This window comes from Lissotriton helveticus, chromosome 5_1 (assembly GCF_964261635.1).
Source record: "Lissotriton helveticus chromosome 5_1, aLisHel1.1, whole genome shotgun sequence".
Classification (NCBI taxonomy): Eukaryota; Metazoa; Chordata; class Amphibia; order Caudata; family Salamandridae; genus Lissotriton; species Lissotriton helveticus.
In genome coordinates this window covers 1,386,238,163-1,386,253,987 of record NC_136065.1, presented here as the reverse complement: position 1 = coordinate 1,386,253,987, position 15,825 = coordinate 1,386,238,163, and the positions used below count along the sequence as shown (strand labels likewise).

The 15,825-nt window shown below is 43.9% G+C and overlaps 1 protein-coding gene across 1 annotated transcript in view; it reads left to right on the top strand.

The window, feature by feature from the left end:
- Positions 1-15,825, top strand: part of LOC144752662 (pendrin-like) — a 928,614-nt gene that overhangs the window by 19,230 nt on the left and 893,559 nt on the right. The window contains exon 2 of the mRNA XM_078640532.1: positions 4,576-4,713. The gene's annotated coding sequence lies outside the window, so the exon portion shown is untranslated. The remainder of the gene's footprint in view (positions 1-4,575; positions 4,714-15,825) is intronic.

Below are 15,825 nucleotides of genomic sequence, written 5' to 3'. Positions count from 1 at the left end.
GTGGAGAAGAGATTGTTGCTGACAGTTCCGATGGTTTGTGGTCAAGCACTTTTCCTTGGGCAGGTGAATTTGTTGATTCTTGTTGCTGGAATTGACTGACTCTCTCCCCCTGCTCATCCCAGTTGCTAAGATCGAAGGAAAAGAGAGTTTCACTAAAGATTTGATTGTGAATTACTGCTTCTGTTGTTATTTTCCTTACTGAGTTTGTTGCTATGTGCTTGCTGACTGCGCACTTCTGAATTGAGACGTCTGCGGTTCCTACTTGACTTAGTCCATCCTTTCTGGCTACTGCTTCACTTACTAGTTGTAAGTCCATTTCGCTTTCCTGGTCAGACCGCTGTTTTATTAAGGGTGCACCTTCTGTTCCTTTTTCTTGGTCGGACTGCTGTTTTGTGAAAAGTGCACCTTTGGACTCGTTTTCCAGCTGTGGCACCGCACCTTTTGAACTTTCCTTGTTTGTTAACCCTTTGGCAGTTAGGAAGTCTGTTTTATAAATCTCTTTCCTTTTGCTATGGACCAACCTTGCTTTCTTCGTAGCAGAAACTTTGCTGGGAGATTTCTTCTCATTTGTGACATTGAGGGCTGTAACTGAATCCTTTTGTTGCTCCTGACTGAGGGAGTCTTTCCTAAACCTCTTTGGATGTCTCTGTTTCCCATGTGGTTGGCCGTGACCTTGGTCAAGGTCCTGGGCCGGAGCCTGGGCAGCTCCGTTTCTTCCTGAGCGCATTTCTGATGCCCTTACTGGGCCTTTTTCCCCTTCTTGCCGATACCTTATCCTTTTTTCTTTTTACTGGGTTGTAATGACCCCCTTACTTTTTCGTTTCACCTTTGCTCTTTTGTTTTTCTGCTTTTTTGATCTTTCGGTTGTATATTTGGGTTTCAGCAGATGATCTTTAGGCTGAACTTGAGCTGGAAACAGCCGCCTCCAGCAATGGACCGTGTGGGTCTTCTCGTTTGTTAGTGATTTTATAGTGATTTTGTTTACTTAGATATATTTGGGTCTGTTAATGTATGTAAGTTTCAGCTTTTAGCTATTGGCTTGTGGCGGCCTTTTAGCAGTTTTTCAGCAGAAATGGTGATAATGATAATGATAGTAAACAAACCCACCCGCTTCTTGCCTGCTCGGTTTTACCTTCTGAAACCAGCAAATATCCGAGATGGTTCACTGCTCCCTGTTGCCCCTTAGGGGTTCGCTTTTTTTCCCTGTGCTGCCACCTCTAGTGCCTCCTCTTGTGGAGCTGTCATCCAAAAGTGGGTCCAAGTTTTCCTAAGTGTTCAAGTTTCAAAAATCAAAGTTTTGGAGATTTTTTCTCTCTTTTCTTTCTTATTCAAAAGTTTTAACTGTGATTAGATAATGATTGCAGGGGCTATGAAAACGGCAGAAAGGAACAGCAGGGCTCACAAGGTAGGGACCGCAAGCTACTCCCGGCCTAGTTGGATCGCCTCAGCAGTTAGCCAGGGGCTCGCGCTTACCGGCCGCCTGCTAAAGATGTCCGCGCATGCCGGCCTATCTTGCTCCGCTCCTCACTGGAGGGTAGGATCTGCCGACCTCCAAACGCCTGCGGGGTGCCTGGCCAGTCAGTCACGTAGACTTAGACTTGCTTCGGACTCCCGACCGCAGTATCAGCGGTATCAGCGTCTGTCCAGCCTTATAAATGTTGCCGGCAAAATCAGGGCGGCTGTGCCTGTGTTTTTTCCGAGGGCAAATGGTAGGTGATGCGGGGATTCTCAACAGTGCTGCGCTTACTTCCTGCTTCCTTTGCAGCGGCTGCCACAGTCTCAAACCACTCCTCACCTCACCTCTCTGGACAGTCTGGCAGTGTGGCAATGTGGCAGCGTGTTGGACAGCGCAAAACCTGGAACGGAGTAACGAAGTAAGGAACACAGACACAGGAGGTACAGGACTGCTGAGCGGCCACACCAGCCCGCCGCGAATGGAAGTCCACAGCAATCCACTGCTGAGCCTGCTCGTGATCTGCAGTACGCCCCCGCTGCAGTCTCCCCCAGCCTCGCCTCACGTCTTGCCTATGTCCCATTTGCGGCCGTTTGCCACCCGGCTCGGTCGTCTTCACTCAACCCGCGATGGGGAGTGATCAGCGGGGGGCAGGGGTTGGTGCTGGTTCCGAGGGCTGTGGGATGGTGGAATCGAGGGAGACGAGGGAGCAAACAGCTTCAGCGTTCTGCGTCCTGCGTCCCGCTCACGGCACGTCCTCCTCCTCCTCCTCCTGCTGCTGCAGCTACGGTCAAAGCAAAATTGCGGCAACTGGATCGGGTACAGAGAAAAAAAACTGGTTACGGAAGACACTTGATGTATAGGACTCCCTTTCTCATTCATGCCAGCACATCACATATATCTTAGCCATGGATAGGCTTCCTGGTGGTATTCTTCCTGGTCTCCCCTTTGCAAGGATAGCATCAATGTGCAGCATACACAAGTGTTTCTATTTTTGGCTAAACCGGTGTGGAGATCCCTAAAGCTATCCTGCAACGTACGTTTTTGCGTGGCTGTTGAAATGTGCAAGCCAAGTACACCGCAATCACATAAAGTCCATCGACTAGCACATTTATTCCAGAATAGAGTCTTTCATATTTATGGTGCATAACCATTTGCAACTAGGCCATAATGGAAGACATAAGTGTGTTACAAAGTCAGGTTTACTTCCTCAGTCCACTAATTCAGATCAGGTTTTCTTTTCTACTGGATATGATCTTTGAAAAAATAAATCATGTAATAGTGTAGAGATAAAAATACATTATGTAATAGTGTAGAGATTTGTTTGCAATTCTACTATTGTATTAGATGGGGTGAAGTGATTAATGGGTCAACAAAACTCGGGCAGTAGAAATCAGATTTTGGGGGATTGTACTATGGAAGCAGTTGTGCAGTCAGTGCCTTATTGCCATGTTTCTTACTTTTAGCCCCATGTTTTCAATTTTTGACTATTCACTCTAGATAACACTCATTAAGTTGTTAGAGTGGCTCAGAAGAGACATATAATATCACAAGTACTGTTGGTCTTTCATGCAGACAAGCTCTGCCTGGAATACGTTTGTATTGATAATCTCAATGGGGTTACCCAGTAATGCGCAGAACCTGGGGCTCAGTACAGTATAGGAGCAGTGGTTCTGCCACCTAATAACTAAACTTTTGTGTCCCCCAATGGGTGGGACTCTCAACATATGTTTAAAAACGCACAACACTGAGACAAAATTACAATTTAAATTTGAAAAACTTTTGTATTTGAAAATTATTTCATGAATTAAAGACAATAACTAAATTACATTATTCAATATAAACAACAAATACACGTGACAATTTACAATAGTGACATAGAAAGTGACAGATTGTGACTACACACATAACGATACTACACCATTTTTACAAAAAGAAAAACAACATCATGAAACATCAGTATTGTTTGTTATGTTACTAGCATCCAGAGGCACCCTAGAAAGACCTCTTATATTATATGGGTCTAGCTGGGCAAGAAATGCTAGATCTGGAAAGTTGATGTTTCGACCCCTATTGGTATATGCGTGTCAATAACATCACAGTGGGTTCTTCATCAGGACAAAAACTGTTGTGTATGCCCTGTTTAGATGAAAGAGAAAATGACTAGTTATAGATAACTGTGTGCGCGTAACAAAATTTAGGAATGAAGGTGCCTGGTGGATGGACTCACCTTTAAGATTATATCAAGAACCTAAGTGGGCTATCTGGTCAATTAGCCCAGCAGGATTTCAATTTGTACCCTAAGTATCTTGGTCCTATTCATAAATATGAATACCTGTTAGTGGCATGCTCCAAAAACTGGCTTCAATAAAAAATCTATAAGGATATTAATCGTACCTGCCGTATCAATATTTTCTGAAGTAAAATACGGTATCCAGGAGGATATTCAAATATTCAGGGGCTTATGGGCTCCCAGTAGGTTTATGATAAAAGATAATATATTTTATGTTAAAACTAAGCTGTTTGGTTGTGAGTATCCAACCACCCACCGTGTGCTTCTGAGGTTGGGATTAATTTGTAATCGTTTGTGAAATGAGTTTAAATCACCTTGGAATATGTTTGTAGTTTGGTAGGTTTATTCACTAGGCAGGCAAGGGGTTGCTCAGAGAGGCTAATTTTTCTCTTCCCACTGAAGGGCGTAAGGACTTGAGAAGTGACTTCCTGACACAACAGATCCCACACACAATTTCCTTTTCTTAGAATGAGCTAACTAGCAACGTTTCTTGGAAGTTTTCTGGAGATGTTTGGATGGATGGGATCAGCAACTCAATGGAAAAAGAAAGAAGGCAGAGAAATGAGGGAAAGCAAAAATAAAATGGGGAGTTACAATGGTTACTATAAGGCTGCGTTCCTTGGATGTCTTCCACATCCTCAATACGTTTTTTCTGTGGACTGGTCATGCAAATTTCGATTTTACAAAGGTTTCTCCATTTGTATAGATACATTTATTTGTTCAAGATTATATTTTGTTGTAGTTGCAACAAGAGTATAAATCGTATGCCAAATAGGATTGATAGGTTATGGTAAACAACAAAAATAAACTCTCATCTCCTTTGTGATAGGTCTATCATTAACATGGCTTGTTCATCCACAAGAATAGAGTGGTCTTTTGGAAGGTGTAACATGTCATCAGATTATCCTCGGTACCTCTGACCTGATACCAATAAAATAGCCTCACTGAGCATTTCAAGAAGTAAAAGGTAAGGTGACCAAGACTGAATATTATTGCTGTCTTTTTTTCTGTAGTACTGTGTTAAATATGGGCCAGAGATAGCCTTAGCAGTTGTAATAAAAGGGTTTTTGGGCAGCATTCTTCATCTATTGGTCTGTACAGCTGTCATTCACATTCTGCTTTCGTCCACCCCAGCATACAGCATGGGGTAATGGGTCAGCCTACTTCAGTAATTGGTATTTTTACTGTTAATGACAGTGTTCGTTCCTTATCACATTTGCATTGTGAGTTTAAACTGTAATTTCAGGATACAGTAAGTCAAAGCCAATGGTAGCTTTTTATTACACCATTCTTCTTTCCAGTTTTGTGCCATTTGCTTCCATGGGTTAAAAAATTAACATTGTATTGGCTTGCCAAGGTACACCGTTTGGCTTTGCCTATACCTGTTTAAATAACAATCTTATTGAGTTCAAAAGGTATAATGTTGGAGTGCGAGTGGATAGGAGAAGAGAAGAGACCGAATAGGGAAGGGAACAAAACAGGAGAATGACAATATAAGTCTCTGCCCTTTGAAATGATAAATAGCATAAACATAAATACAATATCAAATCCAATCAAAGAGCAATTGACATGCATTCTAGAGGCTGGGCAGTTGCTGCTGTAAGGCCACTACAGGCAAGCCTCACAAATGGCCAAGAGATAGTGGCAGGTTGCACCAAATGGCCGCAAAAAAGCCCATGCCGCTGTGGGAAATTGAGCTTCTGTAAGGCAGAGTATTATTTTGACTGAGACTCCAAACTTTCTTGCATAGAAGTTGCCATAAAGTTCTTAACTTCATCAACACAACCATGGTTCACTATGAAATTCCTTCCAGTTTAGCCAAGTATAGCATTCCTTGAACCAAGAGTCAGTGTTTAAGGTAGATTTATTCTTGCAGTGCTAAAGAACATGCCTTCTACACATATAAGCCCTTTCAGCATTCATGGATAGTAATGCTGTCCTTAATAAAACTAGTATTACAACTAGGTAATCTGCATTTTCAGATATGACTATCAGGGCTGATTACACAGTAGACCCAACTGAGCCCATTATATTTGGGTTCTAATACATTCTCTCAAGAACTGTCTATTGTACAAGATATAACTCCATATTGCATAAAGATCACACGGCAACCTAAACTAGCGATCAACATTTAACACCAGATTCAAATTCTATTTCCAATCCCTTATGGTTTATATAAAAATCATAGTAGCCATGCCTCCAGTCATCTTCACCAATCTTAAAAGCAATACTTACAGAACACATTGCAATAAACCCAAGTATACAGTATGTGCGAAATTGAAGGCTAAATCTAAAAAAAGAGAGTCCTTCTATTTTATAAGCAAAAGTGTGAAAACTATTGGATGGATGAGTGAGTGAATAAATATATGAATGAATGAGTGATTGTTTGAATTGGTAGTTAATTGGTGAGTGAGTGCATGGGAGGGCGAGCGTTCTCTACCGCGATTCCCTTGGCCTGGAATAGCCTTCCAGTGAGCCTACACAAGGAAGTGAATCTCCTGCCCTTCAGGAAGAAGTTTAAAACCGTGCTCTTCTTGGAAGCATGGGGTATGACCTAGCAACCTCCCCCCCTCTCCCCCCATCTAGTCCGTGTGCGCCCTCTGACAGCGCTTAGAGACCCCTGGATGATAATGCGCGTTACAAATTTAAATTACAATTACAATTTGTAATTTTGTTTTTGATATGGACCTTTGGCTACAAAGTCAGAACGTGATCAAGGTATAGTTGAAGAGCCCAGTTCTGTGTCTAGAGTGGTGCAGTGGGTGAAAAGCAACAGGTTGAAATGCTACCCTAAGTGTTTGTCAATCGTTAGACTTTTTGCAAGCATTCCTCCCATTACATTTTGTGTGATTAACCCCTTCAGCGCTGATGACAAAGCCAGCTCGTCATGGGCGTTACCTGCGCTACGCGGATGACGAGCTGGCTTTGTCACGTTACGCGCGATTTTCAAATTTCAGCGCACAGCGGGAAAACCCGCTAGCGCGGTAGAGGTTAAGGCCATTCATGACCCCACAGACACACCTCATCTTGTTTCAGTTACCTGAAGATGATTGTTGATCCTATTGATGGAGCATTTATTACGAAAGTGTGCAACCATTGGCTAGATGAGTGAATGCATGGATAGATGAATGAATATGTGATTAGGTGGATTGATAGTTAATGGGTGGGTGAGTGCATGGATGAGTTCTGGGATTTGCAATTTCTTTTTGATGTGGTCTGTTGGCAACAAAGCCAGAAGTTCATCAAGTTATAGTGGAAGAGACCAATTATGTGAGAAACAGGGTCAATACTGATTTGGATACTTTGGGCATTTGGCTAGAGTAGCACAGTGGGTGAATAACAATTGATTGAAATGCTACCTCAAACGATTGTCAGCGATTAGACTTCTGATGAGGGACCATTTGTATTTTTATTTTCAAAAAAAAAATCCTGCTTTGGGTACTTTTTTTTAAAAACAAAAAAAAGTGACTTTATTGTACGTCTCTGTCATGTTTGACGGAGACATACGTTAAAGTTACAATGTATTCACAGGAAGAACCATCACAGGAACCACCTTGTTGGTGGTTCCTGTTAATGCTAGGACTGTCTGTCGGCCCGACGGACATTTCTGAATTTGGCAGTCGGACCATTGCCAAGGCGACAGAGTATTTTACTTCCTTTCCCGGAGAACAGCCCGACGCCGACATCAAACTTGTGCCCTATATTCTTTTTTCCAACCTGTTTTGCTATTTGTCCACCAGTCCTTTCCGAAGTGTCATGGAATACAGTTCTCCAATCAGTACATTGTAAATTCTAAGGGTTGTACCTTTGGAATCACACCGTCTTCTTAAAAAACTGTGGATAAGTGATTCAGCAGATTCATAAGGTCCTTTGCAAAGTGCATTATTCAGACAATTTTACAACTCTAGAATGTTTTAGAACTGGACTTGAAATTATAAAGCTTTCTTGACGTTTTTCAAAGATCTTTCGTTTTCCATTTTACATAACATGGTCTGTGGATAGATGACCTCCATTTTACCACTCCTTCAACAGAGTGGCCTGCCATCAGTCAGAATTGCTGCCTTGTTCCACAGCGAACCGTAGCATGCTGGGATTGATGGTTTTCAGCAATTTATGGGTCTGGTCCCAGATAATCTTAGTCTCTTCTAGCAAAGGCTGGTCAGATCTATAATTAGTTTTTGTTTCTCCATGTGTAATTGCAGGGTTGCTTTTCCTGCCCATCACAATTCCTTTCAGCATTGCTTAGTCATGTGTCTTCGTTCAGAGAGAAGGGAGAAGCCAGTAAAGATAGTTAGTACACTTTATAGTAAGTAGTGATGTGTGGAAGCCTCAGCCACCTGACATTGTGATGGCATATAGTTCTAACATTTTAGCCCGAGCATTTCTGCAACCCATAAATATTTCTCAATTTTTTTAATAAATCTTTTTATTATCATTTGTAAAATACAGCGTACAACAAGCCCCTCCCTGTCCACCCCAAACTTTTTTAAAAAAAAACCTTTTATTTATCAATTTTCATTAATCATACAATATACTCAGAGCCTATTCATATCAACTCTGCAGATTGCAAAACTGATAACAGTCAGGAAACTTCAACAAAAACACAGTCAATGGGTACTTTGATTCCTGCCTGAACAGTGCATTACATCCATCGAAATGCTCACAAATCAGCCACCATGTGTAATATCGCCCAGTTGAACCAGACACAATGAAAGCGCAATAGTTTAGCATTATCAGAACCCTCCCCATTCATCATCTACATTTACAATTCATCTTCAGAGTGCTCGTCACTGCAGGTTAGCAAGTATTCTCTTAACGGGGCCCCAGATGAGGTGGGAAGTTCTTCTGCATATGTCTCCAATTGGTCTCTACAGTATACCATGTCCTTTAACCAACCTTCAATTTTAGGGCGCCTTCTGCTGTCCCATGTAAACAGAACTCTCCTCTTCGCCAGCAGTAGGGCCACATGTATGTATTTCCCCATCACACCTTTGAGCTGAGGAGCATGTCCCAACAAGCACAACGCCGGGGCATTTTGCAACGCAAAACCTGTCATTTTCGCAATCATGGATAATACCTTGTCCCAATAAGTGTGTACATGTCCGCATTGCCATGCCAAATGCATAAAGCCAGCCGACTCAGTGCCACATCGCCTGCACCCTTCCGACCTATTCGCAACAACTTGTAAGGAGTGTGGTATGTTTGATGTATGAACTTAAGATGTATTATTCGCAGGTTACTGTTAGGGGTCAACCTCCCTGTTATGGAGCATATTTGTGTCCACTCTCTCTCTGTTTTGGGGGTGTCTAACACATCGTTCCACCGTGTCAGACTGGCATCTATACTATGCGGCTCATCGTTTTGAACGGCTTTGGATAGTCTGGTGACCAGCTTTCTCTTTGTGGGGGCCGTTATTATCAGTTGAAGCGCCGATGATGTCACTGGTTCCGCAGGGAAGCTAGCGTAGTGAGCCTTAACCGCCCGCCGCAGTCTATAGCATTTAAATTGAAATAGCAGTGTAGGGTTACTAATATATGAGAAGTCTTCCCCAGTGACGTATGTGCCTTCCGGAAAGAGATCTTCCATGTCTGCGATACCTGCTTCACGAAGGGCCTGTGCTGAACCTCTATATTGTGCTACCGTCACTGCAGCATGTCCCTCAATGGGCAGTGCAGGGGCATATAGGGGGAGCCAGTGCGTCTTCCGCCCAATCGCCTGCCAGGCCGACGTGGTAATGTCAATCGTGTTGATCTCTGCTCTCGGCGTGTGTCTTCGGGAGTGTGTTATGATGCCTCTCAGTGGTGTAGGGTGAGCGTCCCCTTCCTCCACCGCAACATGCGGCGTAAAAGCATGTGGTTTGTACCAGTAGTATGCGTACTGAGCTTGGCAACATAGGTAGTAGACATAAATGTCTGGTGCTTTGAACCCTCCCCTCTCGTAGGGTAGCGACAGAGTGCGCCAGCTTATCCTCGATTGCTTGGCGCCCCATACTAGCCGCAATAGCTGTGTTTGGACGGTTTTGAAGAAGTGCGCCGTTAGCGGGACTGGGACATTGCAGAAGAGTTATAAAAATGTGGGCAGTATCACCATCTTGATGACGGAAACTCTGTCCGCCAGCGATAGTTTTAAGCCCAGCCATCTGTCTACTTGTGAAACTAGGGTTGCATAAGCCGCGCCGTAGTTTTCGGTGACAACCACTGCGGGATCTCTGTGTATCCACACTCCTAAATACTTCACAGGATCAGCGGACCAAACCAGTGGGTACTCAACTATAGGAGGTGTTGTGATAGCAGTCAGCGGGATGATTACAGACTTGCTCCAGTTTATGTGGAGACCAGAGTGCAAACTGAATTTAACATATTCTCGAAGGAGAGGAGAAAAGTATTGGGCCGGTTCACGGACATATAGGACCATATCATCCGCGTAAAGTGAAAATCCCACCGGTCTGTTGTTAAAATTAAGAGCCGCTGCCCTGTGTAGCTGCCGGATTTTGCACGCTAGAGGTTCCAGCACTGGCAAATAAGAGTGGGGATAGGGGGCATCCCTGCCGTGTACCTCTCTCTATGCCAAACGGCTCCGATGTGTCCCCTCCTACCTGAACCCTGGCAGATGGTTCAGTGTACAATAGCTGTACCCAGTGTATAAACATTGGTGTGAATCCCATTCTGGATAGTATGTGCAACATATATCGCCACTCTATAGAATCAAATGCCTTTGCGGTGTCTAATAGCACAGCAACAGCAGGTAATTCTTGATTTAAAACGTGTAGCATGGCAAATATGGTGCGTAAATTAAGAGATGTAGATCGGTCCGGAATAAACCCAGCTTGGTCTGATAAGACCAGTAGAGGCATTAGAGGCTGCAGCTTCGTGGCCAATATCTTCGCTAGTATTTTGGCATCAAGATTAATATGTGACAATGGACGATATGATTCGCAGCTTTCGGAAGGTTTGTCTTTTTTCAATAAAGTGACGATCATAGCCTGTCGTAGAGAAGGAGTAAGCCGGCCTGTCTCATAAGCTTCTGCATACATTGCAAGAATGTGGGGAGCAAGAATGGCAGTGGGTACCTTGTAGAATTCTGAGGTCAAACCGCCAGGGCCTGGCGCTTTTCCGTTCGGAAGTGATTTTATAGCGTCTATCACGTCCTCTATGTCTAGTGGTAGGCTAAGATATTTTCTGTGTACATCAGATAACCATGCGCATGCAATGTCCTCCAGGTAATGTCCTCCAGGAGTAGCGGTGGTGCTCAAAAGCCATATAAAATGTCACACCTTTACTTTAGTTCCCCTAAAAGGGGTTGAAGGACTGGGCTTTTCTATCAGCTAAATGATTCATCTTCTTTTTCAGGCGGCTTGATCTATCGCCCTCCAGGTAGTGCCTTGGCGTTTTTAGATTCACTAAGTGACTCCTTAGGACAATTCTTAGTTCGCTACCCATATTTTACTTTTTTGGGTGATTTTAATTTACAATTGGAATCTACATCGGATACACATGCACTGAATTTTCTCCAAACCTTGGAGATTTTCGATCTTCAACAAACAGTCACACAGCCCACCCATCAAGCCGGCCACACCTTGGACGGAATATGCACTAATTTTCCTCTTTTAGAGACTCAGCCTCCTGTCCCTCAGATTTGGTCAGACCACTTCTTGATTCCCTTTCACATTAAGCTCTCACAGCCCCAACCCTTAGTCAAATTGACTCATAATTTAGGGAACCATGTCAATTGGACACGAGTAGAGGCTAATTTTAAGCTCAATCCCATCGTTGACGCACGTATCCCCATCATGCCTGGTGATGTTGTCCAGGGCTCCAAATGCTTTCATACGTGGATGCGACAGGAGATTAAGGATAGAGTTCCACGGTATCGCCCCCAAGGTAAAGGGAAAACAGGGAAGATAAATGCCCCCTGGTTCACACCTGAGCTAGCAAAAATGTATCTATTATGCAAAAAAAAAAGAACATAGCTGGCTTAAAACCTATGACCCGACAGAAAGAAGTCTATATACCCGGCAGAGGAAAATTTACCTCATGGCGATCAAAATAGCCAAGAAGAACTTTTACATCAATGCTATTAATACAGCCAAACAAAAAACTTGATTCTCCATTGTCAAGTCATTTACCCATCCTAGAGCCCTACAACCAGAAATCCCTCCTTCCTTAGAATTCTGCAATCAGATAGCGGATTTCTTTGAAGAAAAAATCTCATTAATACAAAAGGATTTCCAAGCTCCTTGTCAAGCCTTGTTGGCTATTCCACCGGACTGTGGAGAGAATACAAAGGGTTGTCTTAGAATTTTTACCCCGGTCACGCTCCTCCAGACCCGGGAGGCAATCATGTCATGTAAATCGGGTGCCCCTTCGGATTCATGTCCCCCTAGAATCCTCCACCAATTAATTGAGGTTGTCAACCCCATCATAAATGAGATTGTTAATGCTTCCCTGAGCGCAGGCGTTGTGCCCAGCGAATGGAAACATGCAATCGTGAGACCTCTCATGAAAAAAGCAAATAAATCCCCTACAGACCTTGCTAATTTGCGCCCGATTTCACTCCTCCCCGTTCTGGGTAAGATCACCGAACAAATGGTCCATAAAGAATTAAAAAATTACGTAGACACACATCATATCCTTCAACCTCAGCAATCGGGTTTCCGTTCACACCACTCTACGGAATCTGCCCTGATTGAACTTACTGATTCAATAAAGCTATTACAAGATCAAGGGAAGAACGCCGTCCTGATCTTATTAGATCTCACGGCGGCGTTCGACACCATCTCCCACTCCCTATTGATTGACAGACTTAGGGATATAGGAATTACAGATGTTGCATTGAATTGGATAATCTCCTTCCTGGCAGACAGGTCCCAGACCATCTCCTTGGGCACTTTTCTTTCCAAAGAGAAGAAGGTACATTCTGGAGTTCCTCAGGGCTCAATATTAAGCCCTTTATTGTTTAACATCTATATGGTCCCTCTCATCTCTTTAATTGAGTCATACGGCATATTAATAACATCATATGCCGATGACACTCAGCTTATTGTTCCCTTGGAGAACAACTCTACAGATGCTGAGCTGAATTTGAAGAAGTGTTTAAGAGATGTCTTCTGCTGGATGGATCAAAACCATCTTAAATGCAACACCAGTAAGACGGAAATTCTACCCATGGGTAAAAACCCCCAATTCTGCCCCAGTAAATGGTGGCCTGAGGACATCCCTGCGCCGCCGCAAGTAGTTACATCAGCGAGGAATCTTGGCGTTCTATTTGACGCCGAATTATCCTTCGACCAATATGTCAGGAATGTTACAGGAAGCTGCTTTAATATCATTAAGTCACTGAAAAAGTTCTTTGACTTTCTACCCATAGATTCAAGAAAGGCAGTGGCAGTGGCTTTAATCCTTGCACGTCTTGATTATTGTAACGGTCTGATGGCAGGCGTCAAAAAGAAAAACACCCTCAGAAAACTCCAAGGCGTGCAGCACGCAGCGGCTAGACTTGTTCTCAAGTTACCCAGGAGATCATCTGCCTCTGCCGCCCTCAAAACCCTTCATTGGCTACCACTCCCCAAAAGAATACTGTTTAAAATCTTAAATATAGCTTTCCGTGCGTTCAATTGCACTGGCCCGATCTACCTTATTAAACGGTTTCCACACTACAATCCTGTAAGGACCTTAAGATCCTCAGGTCAGAACCTGATCAAGCCGTTTAAATTCAAACTTAAGACTAAAGGAGGCAAGTCTTTATCTTTTCTATCTACCAAAGCGTGGAATTCTATTCCCAACCATCTCAGATCCCTAACCCAGGAAAACCAATTTAGAAAGCAACTCAAAACGTGGATTTATTCTCTCCCTGAGGATCACATAATGTCCCTCATATAGTCTCCTACCCTTTTTGATTCTTGCACACTGTTTATTCAGCTCCAGGATGCTCCTTTCGGAGCGATTGTTTGCGCTTTAGAAATATACAAAATATACAAAATATACAAATATATAGGTACGTATTAAGATCCTGGTCGTCATTCCCGCCGCTAGAGGTGTAGAGCAGGCTATAAAATTGACGAAACTGCTCCACTATTGCCGCGGGGTGTAGTGTGCCTGCCCATTGCTGTCTACAATCCGGTCTACTGGGAGTTGAGCAGCCCTGCATTGGAACCTACCCGCTAGTGATCCACCTTCTCCATATCGCCTGGCAACCTGCCGTTTTGATAGATATTTTACCTCCGTCTCCGCTAGATCATTATACTCATCAGTGTGCTCATGTATGTTTGCTAATATACCTTTAGAGGGTACACTATCATATTGGGCTTCAAGCTCGCTAAGTTTCTTTTCCAAGTCACGCAATTTACCTCGTATGTCTTTTAGAAGCCCGGCAGACGTGCTAATACAGGTTCCTCTTATTGTGGCCTTAAAGGCTTTCCATAGAATCTCTTGACTGTCCACCGTCCCCACGTTCATCTCGAAGTACTGCACAATAGCAGCCCTAATTGTGTCAGCGAATACCGGATCTAATAGTGCCTCTGCTCTGAATCTCCACGTGAATGGTTTACGCGGATTTTGAGGAATGCTTACCGTGAGAAGTACTGGTTTGTGATCCGATAGCGTTCTGGGCAAATTACGTACATCTGTCACCCATTCATTTGCTCCCTCACTCAATAGCCAGTAGTCTAGCCTGGACCATCCGTTTGTTGCTAGCGTGATATGCGTGCCTGCTAGTGTTTCTGCATGTCTGTGTCGCCAAGCATCTGCTAGCCCAAACTCTAGCATTCCGTCCTTCACACAGTTGGCAACTCTCACCATCCTAGCCCCCTGGGGGTTCGACTTATCTAGCTTAGGATCTAGGTGCGTGTTAGATCTCCCCCCCAAAGGAGTGCTGTGTCAGGCCATGTGCGTAATGTCTTGAACATGTTCAAGTATGCTGTCGCATCATCAACTACTGGACTATAGAAACTTATGATTGTCACCATAACATGTTCTAATTTACCAAGTACCATCGCCCATCGGCCTTCCTCATCTTTGCATGAGTCCAATGCTTGAAATATCACCCCCTTCTTTATTAAGGTCAGGACTCCCCTCGCGTATGAGGAATATGATGATGCGAGTCTGAATGTCACCCACTTCTTAGCCACTTTATCCTCCGACACTTTAGTCAGGTGAGTTTCCTGTAGTAGTGCTATTGTGACATTGTGCCGTTCCAACTGCGCTAATACCTGTCTTATTTTCTGTGGCGTATTTAGCCCCCGTACATTACACGTATTAGCATTATACATGGCCCATGTCATGGTGGATGCAAGTGTGTGGTGTCGTGTGCATTTCTCTTATCCGCATGTAATCGCACCCATCTGCTATATGATTGCGCTGTATAGTGTGTAGAATCAAGTACCTCCAGACTGTAACAAAACCAAACAACCCTCCCTCCCACCTCCCACTTTAGCGCACCCCAATCGCCAAAGACATGTCCCACATTCAACTCCCGATATAACAATAACTCAAGTAACCAGAATTCCCATCGGGGATTACCCATCGGGGGTCGTGGCGGCTGCACCCGCTCCCAGGTGTCTAAGGGAAGGGTAGCCATCGAATCTGTGTAATTTCCACCAATCCCACCCCGCCCGGCAGATCCATACTCTCATGCTACATATCCCGCAACGCCACTTCTCACATCATCATGTCTGGAATTTCGGCATGTTACCCCTCCTTCCAGCTGCAACACATGTAGTACAACTCTTATCCCACCAAACGTCAGTCCCATGACCCTCTTACTACTCAGTCATCAACGTCCGACGTAGGTGATGCCACAGATTGCTGTTGTTGGCGTCGCAGCTGTCATGCATACTCCATAGCCTGCTTAAGATTCGTGAAGATTTTACCATTTTCCATTGTCCCAACGCGCAGACGTGCAGGATACAACATGGCGTAGGGTATCTGTTCCTTTAGAAGTATTTTCTTAACGTTTTGGAATTCTTTGCGGGCTGCTTGGACGTTGGCCGTGAAGTCCGGGTAGAAAGATAGTGTGTTTCCCTGGTACGTACTCGAGCCCTTTTGCCTAGTGATGAGCAGCACTGTGTCCCTATCCCAGAAGT